Genomic DNA, 17,500 nt, shown 5'->3' with positions numbered 1-17,500 from the left:
AACCACCGCACCGTCGATGCTCGCGACAGTCATGCCGTGAGACTGTGCACCGTGCACGCGACCGAGTAAGGCCACTCAGAGACATCCATTTCCCAGGCATATGCCCCCTACGCACTTTTGGTGGTGCACCCCGCACGAACAATCCCGCCTCGACCAGCCTGAACAATTCCCCTCTCGAAGGAAGGCCTCGGCCTTAATCGTCCACGACAAACAGCTCGACGAGGCATGAAGCACCCACGGGAGCCGGAGCATGACGATGCAGAGTCTCGGTTCACAGGAGCCTGGGAAGAACATCCCGTACGGAACCCTTTACCCGAAAACATCCGAACCGCACATGCTCGCGACAGTCCTGCCGTTAGAGAATGCACCGTGCACGCGACCGAGTAAGGCCACTCAGAGACATCCATTTCCCAGGTATATGCCCCCTACGCACTTTTGGTGGCGCAACTCGCACGAACAGTCCCACCTCGACCCCGTAAACAAGCTTTTTTGCCTCGAAGAGTTCGTCGGAGACGAAGAAGCAACCTTCAGTGCAAACGTAGCACTCTTTTGTGCAACCGCCCAAACAACGCCCCCTCTACCCTCTGTCGAAACACTCGGCATTGCTGCTCCCTAAGGTGAGCTTCTCCTCATAGGCAATTCCGCTCTTATCCGGTCACGTTTGTGTGCCCGAATTTCGCAAGGCAACCTCCATGGGACATGGAAAAGACTCGAGAAGAGAGCTCGCTCACGGGAGAGAGAAGCCAAGGAGACCACGAGAGTGCTGAGAGTGGGACAGCGCTGAATAGGCGGGAGAAGCCTGCGCGTATAAACGGAGATATATATCCAATTGCAACGAAGGAACGTGCCAAAGATCGAGAACAATGGCAGAAATGCTAGTAACGTGCACTTCGGGACCAACGCATCACCGGAAGACAACCGCCAAACATCGAAAGAGTCGCGATGCTCCGCAACCTACGTGCAAAGCGGTCGCACACCGGGTAAGGGAGTGAGAGCCCCAAACATAGCTGGGCGAGGCGCTCACTCCGCTCTTTAATATCTCGTTAATACCGCCAAGGAAATGGCACAAGCACACACACACAAGCATCCTCGGAAGAGGACAGTTCGAGTGACAGGTCAAATCCAAGAGTTCCGAAGACTACCTCCAGGAACAATCGGGAACAAGACCGATTACAAGTCGTCGAGTCTGTTACTGGGCGAACACGAGATGCGCACAGGAAATCGATCAGCCCTCACAATGGCCCAAGGCCAGAGATCGGACTGCTACGATTTACCCCAACAATCATCGTGCCACTCTTCGCAGAGAGGTGATAGACGCCAACGAGCCCGCGCATAGCAATCGAGGTGTAAAAAGGGCGTTGAAGGCAGGAAGCCTGGACGAAAGAGGCTACGAGGTCACCTCGAAGCGGTCTAAGAATCGGGCGCACTTGGGGCGACTACCAGTGCCAACCCCTTATCCCGCGGTGCGTCCGACACACAGAAATTTCCAAGGCGGCCAAGGAGCCTCCCCGCATAGCAATCGGGGTGTGAGGTTACGGATGCAGCATTGATAGCAATCGAGGTGTGAGGCGAAGGATGCAGAAGTGAGAGCCGAGGGATGTAGCAGAGATAGCAATCGGGGTGTGTGATGCAGAAGAGATAGCAATCGAGGTGTGCGGTGGGAAGGGCCCAGCAGCCAGAATGCATGAAGCGACGGATGAAGCAGTGATGACAACCGGGCTGTGAGGAGAGGAGGGATGCAGCCAAGAAAGCAATCAGGGCTCGAGGCAAGGGATGCATCAAGGATAGCAATCATGTTGTGAGGCGAGATTCCAAAGGCTAAACGTGAGAGGCTGCAGGGTCGACTCAGAGAGGTCTATGCATGTGAGAGGCTGAAAGCAAGGTCGACTCGGAGCGGTCTATGCATCGGGCGCGCTTGGGGCGACTACCAGTGCCAACCCCTTATCCCGCGACGCGTCCGACAAAGAGAACGTTCCAAGGCGGCAGAGGAGGTTACCAGCCGAAGGATGCAGTAGCAATAACAGGTATAGTTCCGCGGCGGCCGAGAAGACTCACCGCATAGGAATCGGGATGCGAGGCGAGGGATGCGGCGGGAAGGCCCCGACGGCTAAACGGAAGAGGCTGCAGGGCCGCCTCGGAATGGTCCAAGCATCGGATGCGATTGGGACGACTACCAGTGCCAACCCCTTATCCCGCGATGCGTCCGATACACAGATAGTTCCAAGGCGGCCGAGGAGCCTCACCGCATATCAATCGGGGTGCGAGGCGAGGGATGGGGCGGGAAGGCCCCAACGGCTAGACGGAAGAGGCTTCAGGGCCACCTCGGAATGGTCCAAGCATCGGACGCGCTTGGGGCGACTGCCAGTGCCAACCCCTTATCCCGCGATGCGTCCGATACACAGATGGTTCCAAGGCGGCCGAGGAGCCTCACCGCATAGCAATCGGGGGTGCGAGGCGAGGGATGGGGCGGGAAGGCCCCAACGGCTAGACGGAAGAGGCTTCAGGGCCGCCTAGGAATGGTCCAAGCATCGGACACGCTTGGGGCGACTACCAGTGACAGCCCCCTATCCCGCGATGCGTCCGATACGAAGATGGTTCCAAGGCGGCCGAGGAGCCTCACCGCATAGCAATCGGGGTGCGAGGTGGGGGATGCGGCGAGATGGCCCCAACGGCTAGACGGAAGAGGCCACAGGGCCGCGTCGGAATAGTCCAAGCATCGGACGCGCTTGGGGCGACTACCAGTGACAACCCCTTATCCCGCGATGCGTCCGATACGAAGATAGTTCCAAGGCGGCCGAGGAGCCTCACCGCATAGCAATCGGGGTGCGAGGTGGGGGATGCGGCGAGATGGCCCCAACGGCTAGACGGAAGAGGCTGCAGGGCCGCCTCGGAATAGTCCAAGCATCGGACGCAGTTGGGGCCACTACCAGTGACAACCCCTTATCCCGCGATGCGTCCGATACGAAGATAGTTCCAAGGCGGCCGAAGAGCCTCACCGCATAGCAATCGGGGTGCGAGGTGGGGGATGCGGCGAGATGGCCCCAACGGCTAGACGGAAGAGGCCACAGGGCCGCCTCGGAATAGTCCAAGCATCGGACGCGCTTGGGGCGACTACCAGTGACAACCCCTTATCCCGCGATGCGTCCGATACGAAGATAGTTCCCAGGCGGCCGAGGAGCCTCACCGCATAGCAATCGGGGTGCGAGGCGAGGGATGCGGCGAGATGGCCCCAAAGGCTAGACGGAAGAGGCTGCAGGGCTGCCTCGGAATAGTCCAAGCATCGGACGCGCTTGGGGCGACTACCACTGCCAACCCCTTATCCCGCGATGCGTCCGATACACAGATAGTTCCGAGGCGGCCGAGGAGGTGGGGGATGCAGCGAGATGGCCCCAACGGCTAGACGGAAGAGGCTGCAGGGCCGCCTCGGAATAGTCCAAGCATCGGACGCGCTTGGGGCGACTACCAGTGACAACCCCTTATCCCGCGATGCGTCCGATACACAGATAGTTCCGAGGCGGCCAAGGAGCCTCACCGCATAGCAATCGTGGTGCGAGGTGGGGGATGCGGCGAGATGGCCCCAACGGCTAGACGGAAGAGGCTGCAGGGCCGCCTCGGAATGGTCCAAGCATCGGATGCGCTTGGGGCGACTACCACTGCCAACCCCTTATCCCGCGATGCGTCCGATACACAGATAGTTCCAAGGCGGCCGAGGAGCCTCACAGCATAGCAATCAGGGTGCGAGGCGAGGGATGCGGCGAGAAAGCCCCAACGGCTAGAGGGAAGAGGCTTCAGGTCCGCCTCGGAATGGTCCAAGCATCGGACGCGCTTGGGGCGACTACCAGTGACAACCCCTTATCCCGCGACGCGTCCGATACACAGATAGTTCCAAGGCGGCCGAGGAGCCTCACCGCATAGCAATCGGGGTGCGAGGCGAGGGATGCGGCGAGAAGGACCCAACGGCTACACGGAAGAGGCTTCGGGGCCGCCTCGGAATGGTCCAAGCATCGGACGCGCTTGGGGCGACTACCAGTGACAACCCCTTATCCCACGACGCGTCCGATACACAGATAGTTCCAAGGCGGCCGAGGAGCCTCACCGCATAGCAATCGGGGTGCGAGGCGAGGGATGCGGCGAGAACGACCCAACGGCTACACGGAAGAGGCTTCGGGGCCGCCTCGGAATGGTCCAAGCATCGGACGCGCTTGGGGCGACTACCAGTGACAACCCCTTATCCCGCGACGCGTCCGATACACAGATAGTTCCAAGGCGGCCGAGGAGCCTCACCGCATAGCAATCGGGGTGCGAGGCGAGGGATGCGGCGAGAAGGACCCAACGGCTAGACGGAAGAGGCTTCGGGTCCGCCTCGGAATGGTCCAAGCATCGGACGCGCTTGGGGCGACTACCAGTGACAACCCCTTATCCCGCGACGCGTCCGATACACAGATAGTTCCAAGGCGGCCGAGGAGCCTCACCGCATAGCAATCGGGGTGCGAGGCGAGGGATGCGGCGAGAAGGACCCAACGGCTAGACGGAAGAGGCTTCGGGTCCGCCTCGGAATGGTCCAAGCATCGGACGCGCTTGGGGCGACTACCAGTGACAACCCCTTATCCCTTGGGGCGACTACCAGTGACAACCCCTTATCCCGCGACGCGTCCGATACACAGATAGTTCCAAGGCGGCCGAGGAGCCTCACCGCATAGCAATCGGGGTGCGAGGCGAGGGATGCGGCGAGAAGGACCCAACGGCTAGACGGAAGAGGCTTCGGGTCCGCCTCGGAATGGTCCAAGCATCGGACGCGCTTGGGGCGACTACCAGTGACAACCCCTTATCCCGCGACGCGTCCGATACACAGATAGTTCCGAGGCGGCCGAGGAGCCTCACCGCATAGCAATCGGGGTGCGAGGCGAAGGATGCGGCGAGAAGGACCCAACGGCTAGACGGAAGAGGCTTCGGGTCCGCCTCGGAATGGTCCAAGCATCGGACGCGCTTGGGGCGACTACCAGTGACAACCCCTTATCCCGCGACGCGTCCGATACACAGATAGTTCCAAGGCGGCCGAGGAGCCTCACCGCATAGCAATCGGGGTGCGAGGCGAGGGATGCGGCGAGAAGGACCCAACGGCTAGACGGAAGAGGCTTCAGGGCCGCCTCGGAATGGTCCAAGCATCGAACGCGCTTGGGGCGACTACCAGTGACAACCCCTTATCCCGCGACGCGTCCGATACACAGATAGTTCCGAGGCGGCCGAGGAGCCTCACCGCATAGCAATCGGGGTGCGAGGCGAGGGATGCGGCGAGAAGGACCCAACGGCTAGACGGAAGAGGCTTCAGGGCCGCCTCGGAATGGTCCAAGCATCGGACGCGCTTGGGGCGACTACCAGTGACAACCCCTTATCCCGCGACGCGTCCGATACACAGATAGTTCCGAGGCGGCCGAGGAGCCTCACCGCATAGCAATCGGGGTGCGAGGCGAGGGATGCGGCGAGAAGGACCCAACGGCTAGACGGAAGAGGCTTCAGGGCCGCCTCGGAATGGTCCAAGCATCGGACGCGCTTGGGGCGACTACCAATGACAACCCCTTATCCCGCGACGCGTCCGATACACAGATAGTTCCGAGGCGGCCGAGGAGCCTCACCGCATAGCAATCGGGGTGCGAGGCGAGGGATGCGGCGAGAAGGACCCAACGGCTAGACGGAAGAGGCTTCAGGGCCGCCTCGGAATGGTCCAAGCATCGGACGCGCTTGGGGCGACTACCAGTGACAACCCCTTATCCCGCGACGCGTCCGATACACAGATAGTTCCGAGGCGGCCGAGGAGCCTCACCGCATAGCAATCGGGGTGCGAGGCGAGGGATGCGGCGAGAAGGACCCAACGGCTAGACGGAAGAGGCTTCAGGGCCGCCTCGGAATGGTCCAAGCATCGGACGCGCTTGGGGCGACTACCGTTGCCAACCCCTTATCCCGCGATGCGTCTGATACACAGATAGTTCCGAGGCGGCCGAGGAGCCTCACCGCATAGCAATCGGGTTGCGAGGCAGATTATTGGGAAGGGAACCCCCTGGGATGCGGCTCAAGCAGTGCCCAAAGGGACTGGAATGCGGAATCACATCGAGAGACCCAAATGCTATACGAGGGCTCAAATCGAATTATCGATTTGGCCACGACATGGACGCATCGGAACGACTACCTTTGCCGAACCACTCGCAATTGCATCCATACCGAAACCAATAGACATTTCCGTTAGAGCCCTCGCATAGCATTCGGGAATCTCGCATGCCCCTCTAAATCGACCAATGCTGGCGCTCAATGAAAATCCGAGCGCTACCACCGTTCGAGCGCCAGCATTGGTCGAGTTAGAGGGGCACGGGGGAGAATGCTCCAGTCAACACCTCCCCTATATAAGTTATTTGTCCGATTCTCGCACAACCGTAGTCTGCCTCGTCGAATCAAACAACGGTCCCAGATTCCGACTTCCGTTCCGTAGAGACCCAAAAGCTAGATGGAGGCTCGCAAGAAAGAGAGTCGGCGCATAGCAATCGGGTTTCTCGAACGTTTAGGGACCGAGCTCACTTGCGGATAGGGCAAAATCCGCCAAGCAACCCAAAAGCTAGACGGGGGCTCGAATCGAATCGCCTAGGCGGCCACAACAACGACGTGTTGGATCGACTACCAGTGCCAAACCATTCAGCAAGACTAGTCTGTGTCGAGGCCGGATAGAGATTCTCAGAGAGCGCCCGCATAGCATTTAGGAGACCTGCCGCGTCCCTCACACTCGACAAATGGTGGTGCACGTTTATAAATCCGAGCGATCCCAACCCTTTCAAGCACCAACATCGGTCGAGATAGAGGGGCACGGAGGGGGCTGCGTGAGACAACACAGTCCCCTATATAAGTTATTTGTCCGATTCTCACACATCCGAAGAATGGTCATCAAATCGGACAACAGCCCAAACTTCCGACTTCCGTCCCAGAAAGCCCAAGAGCTATCTAAAACGTTCATGGCCGGAACTCGATCGCGGCTATACCAGTCCGCCAAGCAACCCAAAAGCTAGACTGGAGCTCTAGTCGAATCACCTCTGTGGCCATTGCAAGGACGTGTTGGAGCGACTACCATTGCCGAACCATTCCGCAGGTCGAGTCCATACCAAGGCCGCATAGAGATTCACGATGAGCTCCTGCATAGCAATCAGGAGACTTGCCGTGTCCATCACAATCGATAAATCCTGGTGCAAGATTTTTGCATCCGAGCGCTCCAACCAGTCGAGCACCAGCATCAATCGACATAAACGGGCACGGGGGGAGGATGCTCGAGAACACTACCTCCCCTATATAAGTTATTTGTCCGATTCTCAAGCAGCCGAAGTCTGGTCATCGAATCGGGTCAAAGACCACAACTTCCGACTTTACCCACAATGCAAGTCATCGAATCGAACATCGGCCCCCGAGTCGGACTCCATGCGTATGTCAGGTCATCGGACCCAAATTCCGCCTTCCTGCGCATGGCGGGCCATCAATATCAACTCGGTCATCGGACCCAAACTCCGCCTTTTTGCGTATGGCACGCCTTCAAATCGGTCATCGGACCCAAATTCCGCCTTCCTGTGCATGGCGGGCCATCAACATCAACTCGGTCATCGGACCCAAATTCCGCCTTTCTGCGCATGGCACGCCATCAACTCGGTCATCGGACCCAAATTCCGCCTTCCTGCGCATGGCAGGTCATCGGACACAAATTCAGACCTCGCCAATATGCCTACGTATCGAATCGGTCATCGGACCCAACTTCCGACTTCATCCATACTGTAGGGTCTTTGAGGTTGGCGCGGTGCGCTCAACCCAGGGAGTCGACCCATCGAAGCATACACCTCCCCTATATAAGCTATTTGTCCGATTCCCACACCTGTGTAGTTTGCACCTCTGACCAGGACATCGACCCCAACTTCCGAACTCGACTGCAACGACGGCACCAGCGCCTTGGTGCGCACCTTGCGACGCACAGTCCCAACATTCGCCTTCCTGCACATGGCAGGTCATCGGACCCAAATTCCGACCTCGCGAGTATGCCTACATATCGAATCGGTCATCGGACCCAACTTCCGACTTCATCCATACCGTAGGGTCTTTGAGGTTGGCGCGGTGCGCTCAACCCGGGGAGTCGACCCAACGAAGCATACACCTCCCCTATATAAGCTATTTGTCCGATTCCCACACCTGTGTAGTTTGCACCTCCGATCAAGACATCGACCCCAACTTCCGAACTCGCCTCCAACGACCGAACCAGCGCCTTGGTGCGCACCTTGCAACGCACAGTGCCAACATTCGCCTTCCTGCACGTGGCAGGTCATCGGACCCAAATTCCGACCTCGCGAGTATGCCTACATATCGAATTGGTCATCGGACCCAACTTCCGACTTCATCCATACCGTAGGGTCTTTGAGGTTGGCGCGGTGCGCTCAACCCGGGGAGTCGACCCAACGAAGCATACACCTCCCCTATATAAGCTATTTGTCCGATTCCCACACCTGTGTAGCTTGCACCTCCGATCAGGACATCGACCCCAACTTCCGAACTCGACTAAAAAGACCGCACCAGCGCCTTGGTGTGCACCTTGCAACGCACAGTGTCAACATTCGCCTTCCTGCACATGGCAGGTCATCGGACCCAAATTCCGACCTCATGAGCATACCTACTAATCGAATCGGTCATCGGACCCAACTTCCGACTTCATCCATACCGTAGGGTCTTTGAGGTTGGCGCGGTGCGCTCAACCTGGGGAGTCGACCCATCGAAGCATACACCTCCCCTATATAAGCTATTTGTCCGATTCCGACACCTGTGTAGTTTGCACCTCCGCTCAGGACATCGACCCCAACTTCCGAACTCGCCTGCAACGACCGAACCAGCGCCTTGGTGCGCACCAAAAGTGCGCACTTTTGGAGGGCACTTTTGTGCGCTCCAAAGGTGCGCACTTTTGGAGGGCACTTTTCTGCGCTCCAAAGGTGCGCACTTTTGGAGGGCACTTTTTGGAGGGCACTTTTCTGCGCTCCAAAGGTGCGCACTTTTGGAGGGCACTTTTTGGAGGGCACTTTTCTGCGCTCCAAAGGTGCGCACTTTTGGAGGGCACTTTTTGGAGGGCACTTTTCTGCGCTCCAAAGGTGCGCACTTTTGGAGGGCACTTTTTGGAGGGCACTTTTCTGCGCTCCAAAGGTGCGCACTTTTGGAGGGCACTTTTTGGAGGGCACTTTTCTGCGCTCCAAAGGTGCGCACTTTTGGAGGGCACTTTTTGGAGGGCACTTTTCTGCGCTCCAAAGGTGCGCACTTTTGGAGGGCACTTTTTGGAGGGCACTTTTCTGCGCTCCAAAGGTGCGCACTTTTGGAGGGCACTTTTTGGAGGGCACTTTTCTGCGCTCCAAAGGTGCGCACTTTTGGAGGGCACTTTTGTGCACTCCAAAGGTGCGCACTTTTGGAGGGCACTTTTCCTGTGCTCCAAAGGTGCACACCTAGGTGAGCACCTTCGACCACACCTTGTAGCACACCAAACTCTGACTTTCGACTTCATCCGCAATGCAGGGTCTTTGAGGTTGGCGCAATGCGCACAACCAGGGGAGTCGACCCATCAAACCCAACACCTCCCCTATATAAGCTATTTGTCTGATTCTCATACATGCGTAGCCTGCAGGAGCAATTAGGACATCGACCCCAACTTTCGGCTTCTAAACGAAAACAAGGTCTTTGAGGTTGGTGTAATGCGAACAACTAGGGGAGTCAACCCATCAAACCCAACACCTCCCCTATATAAGCTATTTGTCTGATTCTCATACATGTGTAGTCTACAGGAGCAATTAGGACATCGACCCCAACTTTTGACTTCTTAACGAAAACAAGGTCTTTGAGGTTGACGTAATGCGCACAACCAGGGGAGTCGACCCATCAAACCCAACACCTCCCCTATATAAGCTATTTGTCCGATTCTCATACATGTGTAGCCTGCAGGAGCCATTAGGACATTGACCCCAACTTTTGACTTCTTAACGAAAACAAGGTCTTTGAGGTTGGCGTAATGCGCACAACCAAGGGAGTTGACCCATCAAACCCAACACCTCCCCTATATAAGCTATTTGTCTGATTCTCATACATGTGTAGCCTGCAACAACGATTAGGACATCCACCCCAACTTCTGAATTCGTCTGCGTTGACCGCACCAAAGGTGCACGCCTTGGTGCTCACCAAAATCCGACTTCCGACTTCTTCTGCTATGCGGGGTCTTTGAGGTTGGCGCAGTGCGCACAACCAGGGGAGTCAACCCACCGAATGCAACACCTCCCCTATATAAGCTATTTGTCTGATTCTCATACATGCGTAGACTGCAGCAATGATTAGGACATCCACCCCAACTTTTGACTTCTTAAACAAGACAGGGTCTTTGAAGTTGGTGCAGTGCACACAACCAGGGGAGTCGACCCATCAAACGCAACACCTCCCCTATATAAAGCTATTTGTCCGATTCTCATACGTGTAGTCTGCAGCAGCGATTAGGACATCGACCCCAACTTCCGAATTCGTTTGCATTGACCGCACCAAATGTGCACGCCTTGGTGTGCACCCTGGAGTGCACTTTGGTGCTCACCTCGGTGCACACTTTGGTGTGCACCTCGGTGTGCACCAAAGGTGCGCACCTTGGAGCGCACCAAAGGTGTACACTTTGGAGCGCACCACATAGGGTCTTTGAGAGGTTGGCGCAGTGCGCACACCAAGGTGGGTGTTGAGGTGCGTGCCGAGGTGGGTGGGTGCTAGGGTGCGCTCCATGGTGGGTGCCAGGGTGGGTGCGTGCTAGGGTGGATTCCAAAGAGGGTCATAGGGTGGGTGCCAAGGTGGGTTGGTGATATAGTGGGTTCAAAGGTGGGTACTAGGGTGGGTTCCAAGGTGGGTCACAAGTTGGGTGCCAGGATGCGTGGGTGTTAGGTTGGGTGCCAAGGTGGGCTCCTGCGTGGGTGGGTGCTAGGGTGGGTTTCAAGGTGGACGCGAGGGCGGGTGCCAAGGTGGGTAACAAGTTGGGTGTTAGGATGGGTGAGTGCTAGAGTGGGTGCCAAGGTGGGTGGGTGCTAAGGTGGATGCCAAGGTGGTTCACAGGGTGGGTGGGTTCTAGGGTGAGTTCCAAGGTGGGTCACAGGTTCAGTGCTAGGGTGGGTGTCAAGGCGGGTGTCGAGGTGCCTGGGTGCTAGGGTGTGGATGCCAATGTGGGTCATAGGGTGGGTACTAGGGTGGGCTGCAATGTGGGTGCCAAGGTGGGTAACATGCTCGGTGGGTTCTAAATTGGGTGCCAGGGTGGGTGTGCACCCACCTTGCCCGAGGTGGGTGCCAAGGTGCCAGTGTGGGTGGGTGCTAAGGTGGATGCCAAGGTGGGTGAGAAGGTGGGTGATAGGTTGAGTGGTAGGATGGGTGGGTGCCAAGATGGGTCACAGGGTGGGTGCAAGGGTGGGTAGGTGCTAGGGTTGGTGTCAGGGTGGGTGGGTGCTAGGTTGGGTTCCAAGGTGGGTGCGAGGGTGAGTGTCAAGGTGGGTCACAGGTTAGGTGCTAGGATGGGTGAGTGCTAGGGTGCAAAGGTGCCAGGGTGGGTGCTAGGATGGGTCGATGCTAGGGTGAGTGGCAAGGTGGGTCCACAAGTGTCAAGGTGGGTGCCGAGGTGGGTGCCAAGTCGGCGACTGCTATGGTGGATGCCAAGGTGGGTCACGGGGTGGGTGCCAAGTTGCTAGGTTGGGTTCCAAGGTGGGTGCCAACGTGGGTGCTAGGGTGCGTGGGTTAAAGGGTGTGTCACAACGTGGGTGCCAGGATGGGTGCGCACCCACACTGGCCAAGACGGGTGCGGGTGCAAGGTTGGGTTCCAAGCCCGGTCACAGGCTGGGTGCTAGGATGGGTGGGTGCCAAGGTGGGCACCAGGGTGGGTGCACCCACCCTGGCCAAGGTGGGTCACGGGGTGGGTCCTAGGGTGGGTAACGGGGTGGGTACTAAGGTGCGTGCCAAGGTGGGTCATAGGGTGGGTGCCAAGGTGGGCACCAGGGTGGGTGTGCACCAACCCTAGCCAGGGTAGGTCACGGGGTGGTTGTCGGGGTGGGCGTCAAGGAGCCAAGGTGGGTGGCAAGTAGCCAAGTTGCGTGCCAAGGTGGGTGTCGGGGTGGGTGCCAAGGATCCAAGGTGGGTGCCAAGGAACCAAGGTGGGTGTCTGGGTGGGTGCCGAGGTGGGAGCCAGGGTGGGTCCCAAGGTGAGTGCAAAGGTGGGTGCCAGGGTCAAGGTGAGTGCCAATGTGGGTTCCAAGGTGCCAGGGTCAGGGTGAGTGCCAATGTGGGTTCAAAGGTGCTAAGTTGGGTGCGAGGTTGGGTGCGAGGGTGGGTGGGTGCCAAGGTGTGCTAGGTGGAAGCCCGGGTGGGTCGGCATCCCATGGGTGTCGAGTTGGGTGCCTGATGGGTGCTTCTTGTCAAGTTTTAGTCGTCGGGACTCATTTCGAGCCTTAGAGGTCGTTTCTTGTCGGATTGCCCTGTCTTCGACCTGGAACCCAATTTTGGTCCTCGGGTCCCATTTTTTTTTGTCTCGCATCCCACTTTTGGCCTGTGGCCTTTTCGGGTCGATTCTCGTTTTGGGCATCAGAGCATGTTTCTTCTCCTAAAACCCAATATTTGTTTATTAAGTCTCGGAACACATTTTTGTTCTCGTGGACCCATCATGGGTCTTGGAACGCATTTGTGGTCCTTGGGTCCCATTTTGCATCCCGAAACTTGTGTTTTGGTGCTTGATCCCTATTTTGGGTGCCCACCTTGCACCAAGTGCGCACCCGGGGCAAACCGAGCGCCTTGTGCACCGGGGCAAGATCGAGCGTGCACCCGAGGCGCCCCGAACATGCACCAAGGTGCACTCGGCCCACATGTGAGCGCAGGTCGTTGCGCCCGAGGTGGTGTGTGGGCACCGCGTTGCAGACGGGACACTGCACGCACACGACGACCCCCCACCAGGTGCACGCACGTAGGCCGGGCCCGGGTGCACACCCGACGCCCTAGCAAGGTGCGCGCACCCGGGCAGGGCCTCACACTTGGCGAACGGGGCGCACTTCGCGAGGGAGGGTGTGCACCTCGACGGGGGTGGGTGGCCGGGGTGGATTCGCACGTGGGTCGCGGTTTGCTAAGTACACACTGCGAACAAGCTCATAACGGGTGCGATCATACCAGCGTTAGTGCACCGGATCCCATCAGAACTCCGCAGTTAAGCGCGCTTGGGCCGGAGTAGTACTGGGATGGGTGACCTCCCGGGAAGTCCCGGTGTTGCACCCCTTTTTTAGTTTTTCGCCGGGCGTCGCAATGCTATTTGAATAAACCTTTTGCCCGTTTGCGTTCTCGTCGGGGCCGGGCCGGGCCGGGGTGCGCTGCCCGCACTACCGCGCGCGCGGGGGCGACACCGAGCGCGCACCCGAGGCGCCCCGAGCACACAGGCCACGGTGCACACCCGGGCGTTGTGCGCGCACCCCGGTGCGCCCGAGGTGCTGCGCGCGCACCCCAGGTGAAATCGGTGTGCACCTCGGCCAGTGCACGCTCGGTCGAGTCGCGCACGTTGGCCAAGGTGCACGGTGATGTTTCTTACTCTAAGGTTCCGCACCAGACGCCCGGGACAGGTGAGCGAAGCTGGGCGGGGCCGGGTGCGCGGCCGGGGCAGGTGCACGCAGCTGGAGAGAGCTTTGGAGCACACTTCGGAGCGCACCAATGATGCGCTCCATTCAAAAGTTTCCTGAAAAGGCAAAAAAAGTTGAGATTATAGAATTTCCCCACTTGAGAGATTGTAAAAAAAAAAAATTTAAAATGAAGGAAACGCGGGTGCCAAGGTGTGCGCAGCCCAGCCAAGGTGTGCGCACCAAGGCGCCCACCCTGGCGAAGGTGCACGCAAGGTGCGCACCCGAGGCAAACCGGACAATTAACCCCAACTTTCGACTTCGCGCGCACCTTGGAGCGCACTTCGGAGCGCTCCTTGGTGCGCACCAATCTTGGGCACCTCGGAGTGCACCATGGCGCCCACCAAGGTGCGCACCCGGGGCAAACCGAGCTCCGACTTCGTGCGCACCTTGGAGCGCACGAAAGGTGCGCACCATGGCGCCCACCAAGGTGCGCAGCCCAGCCAAGGCGTGCGCATCAAGGTGCGCACCCTGGCGAAGGTGCGCACCCGGGGCAAACCGAGCTCCGACTTCGTGCGCACCTTGGAGCGCACAAAAGGTGCGCAACCCAGCCAAGGTGTGCGCACCCCGGTCAAACCGAGCTCCGAATCGTGCGCACCAGAGGTGCACGCCATCGTGCGCACCTTGGAGCACACTTCGGAGCCCTCCTTGGTGCGCGCCGATGTTGCGCACCTCGGAGCGCACCCGGGGAAAACAATGCAATTAACCCGACTTTCGACTTCGTGGGCACCTCGGAGCGCCTCTCGGGTTCGCACCTCGGAGCACACCGAGGTGCGCACCTTTGATGCGCTGCCTTCACCAATTTCCAGAAAAGGCAAGAAAACATTGAGAAGGTGTGCGCACCGAGGTGCCCACCCTGGCGAAGGTGCACGCGAGGTGCGCACCCGGGGCAAACCGGGCTCCGACTTCGTGCACGCCGCACCTTGGAGCACACTTCGGAGCGCTCCTTGGTGCGCACCAGGGCGCGCAACCCAGCCGAGGTGCCCACCCCCGGCGAAGGTGCACGCGAGGTGCGCACCCGGGGCAAACCGGGCTCCGACTTCGTGCACGCCATGGTGCCCACCGCGGCGAAGGTGCACGCGAGGTGCGCACCCGGGGCAAACCGGGCTCCGACTTCGTGCACGCCGCACCTTGGAGCACACTTCGGAGCGCTCCTTGGTGCGCACCATGGTGCCCACCAGGGCGCGCAACCCCCCCGCCGAAGGTGCACGCGAGGTGCGCACCCGGGGCAAACCGGGCTCCGACTTCGTGCACGCCGCACCTTGGAGCACACTTCGGAGCGCTCCTTGGTGCGCACCATGGTGCCCACCAGGGCGCGCAACCCCCGCCGAAGGTGCACGCGAGGTGCGCACCCGGGGCAAACCGGGCTCCGACTTCGTGCACGCCATGGTGCGCACCGCGGCGAAGGTGCGCACCCGGGGCAAAACCGGGCTCCGACTTCGTGCACGCCGCACCTTGGAGCACACTTCGGAGCGCTCCTTGGTGCGCCACCAGGGCGCGCAACCCAGCCGAGGTGCCCCACCCCGGCGAAGGTGCACGCGAGGTGCGTACCCGGGGCAAACCGGGCTCCGACTTCGTGCACGCCGCACCTTGGAGCACACTTCGGAGCGCTCCTTGGTGCGCACCATGGTGCCCACCAGGCCGCGCAACCCAGCCAAGGTGTGCGCACCAAGGTGCACGCGAGGTGCGCACCCGGGGGCAAACCGTGGGTCCGACTTCGTGCACGCCGCACCCTTGGAGCACACATCGGGGCGCTCCCGGGTTCGCACCGGCGTTGCGCACCGTGGTGGGCACCTCGGAGCACACCAAGGTGGGCAGCGAGGTGCGCACCTTTGATGCGATGCCTTCACTAATTTCCATAAAAGGCAAAAAAAAAAACGAGATTTAAAATTTCCGTTTTGAAAGATAGTGAGAAAAAGGGAATGCTGGTGCCATCTTGAGCCCGCCCTGGTGCGCAGCCCAGCCAAGGTTGTGCGCACCAAGGTGCCCACACCTGGCGAAGGTGCGCGCCCGGGCAATTAACCCAACTTCCAACTTCGCGCGCGCCAGGGTGGGAGCGCACCCAACATCCGGGCCTGGGAAGAGCCAATGCGAGAAACCCCACCCAAACGCTCTGACAAAAAAGAGGGGGCGCTCCAGTAACCCCCGCTTCGGAGCGCACCCTGGGCAAACCCAGCCAGGTGCCCCACCCCGGCCAAGGTGCAGGCGAGGTGCGCACCCGGGGCAAAACCGGGCTCCGACAACGTGCACGCCGCACCTTGGAGCACACTTCGTAGCGCTCCCGGGTGCGCACCTCAGAGCACACCAAGGTGGGCAGCGAGGTGCGCACCTTTGATGCGCTGCCTTCACTAATTTCCAGAAAAGGCAAAAAAAAAAGGAGATTTTAAAATTTCCGTTTTGAAAGATAGTGAAAAAAACGGAACGCGCGTGCCATCTTGAGCCCGCCCCTGGTGCGCAGCCCAGGTAAGGTGCCCACACCTGGCAAAGGTGCGCACTCCGGGGCAATTAACCCTACTTCCGACTTCGTGCGCGCCATGGGTGGCAACCGGGCCTCGGAAGAGCCAATGCGAGAAACCCCACCAAACGCTCCGACAAAAAAAGAGGCGGCGCTCCAATAACCCCGCTTCGGAGCGCAGCCGGGGCAAACCCAGCCAAGGTGCCCACACCCGACGAAGGTGCACGCGAGGTGCGCACCCGGGCAAACCGGGCTCCGACAACGTGCACGCAGCACCTTGGAGCACACTTCGAAGCACTCCCCGGGTGCCCACCGGCGTTGCGCACCGTGGTGGGCAGCGAGGTGCGCACCTTTGATGCGCTGCCTTCACTAATTTCCAGAAAAAGGCAAAAAAAAATGAGATTTTAAAATTTCCGTTTTGAAAGATAGTGAAAAAAAAGGAACGCGGGTGCCATCTTGAGCCCGCCCTGGTGCGCAGCCCAGGCAAGGCATGCGCACCAAGGTGCCCACCCGAGGTGCACACCCGGGGCAAACCGGGCTCCGACTTCGTGCAGGGCCGCACCTTGGAGCACACTTCGGAGCGCTCCTTGGTGCGCACCATGGTGCCCACCAGGGCGCGCCAACCCAGCCAAGGTCTGCACACCAAGGTGCCCACCCCGGCGAAGGTGCACGCGAGGTGCGCACCCGGGGCAAACCGGGCTCCGACTTCGTGCACCGCCATGGTGCCCACCGCGGCGAAGGTGCACGCGAGGTGCGCACCGGGGCAAACCGGGCTCCGACTTCGTGCACGCCGCACCCTTGGAGCACACTTCGGAGCGCTCCTTGGTGCGCACCATGGTGCCCACCAGGGCGCGCAACCCAGCCAAGGTGTGCGCACCCAAGGTGCACGCGAGGTGCGCACCCGGGGCAAACCGGGGTCCGACTTCGTGCACGCCGCACCTTGGAGCACACATCGGAGCGCTCCCAGGTTCGCACCAGCGTTGCGCACCTTTGATGCGCTGCCTTCACTAATTTCCAGAAAAGGCAAAAAAAACGAGATTTTAAAATTTCCGTTCTGAAAGATAGTGAAAAAAACGGAACGCGGGTGCCATCTTGAGCCCTTCCTGGTGCGCAGCCCAGGCAAGTTGTGCGCACCAAGGTGCCCACCCTGGCGGAGGTGCGCGCCCGGGGCAATCCGGGCTCCGACTTCGTGCACTGCATGGTGCCCACCCAAGGCGCGCAACCCAGCCAAGGTGCCCACCGCAGCGAAGGTGCACGCGAGGTGCGCACCCGAGGTGCACACCCGGGCAAACCGGGCTCCGACTTCGTGCACCGCCGCACCTTGGAGCACACTTCA

General features: G+C 59.7%; 1 non-coding gene across 1 annotated transcript; it reads left to right on the top strand.

Annotated features, from left to right (window-relative positions):
• Nucleotides 1-13,198: 13,198 nt before the first annotated feature.
• On the top strand, nt 13,199-13,317 carry LOC131863157 (5S ribosomal RNA). The gene has a single exon (XR_009362092.1). It is a non-coding gene; the product is annotated as a 5S ribosomal RNA (ribosomal RNA).
• Nucleotides 13,318-17,500: the final 4,183 nt, after the last annotated feature.

Source organism: Cryptomeria japonica, unplaced genomic scaffold, assembly GCF_030272615.1.
Source record: "Cryptomeria japonica unplaced genomic scaffold, Sugi_1.0 HiC_scaffold_56, whole genome shotgun sequence".
In the NCBI taxonomy this organism is placed as follows: domain Eukaryota; kingdom Viridiplantae; phylum Streptophyta; class Pinopsida; order Cupressales; family Cupressaceae; genus Cryptomeria; species Cryptomeria japonica.
This window is presented reverse-complemented; position numbering and strand designations above follow the sequence as displayed.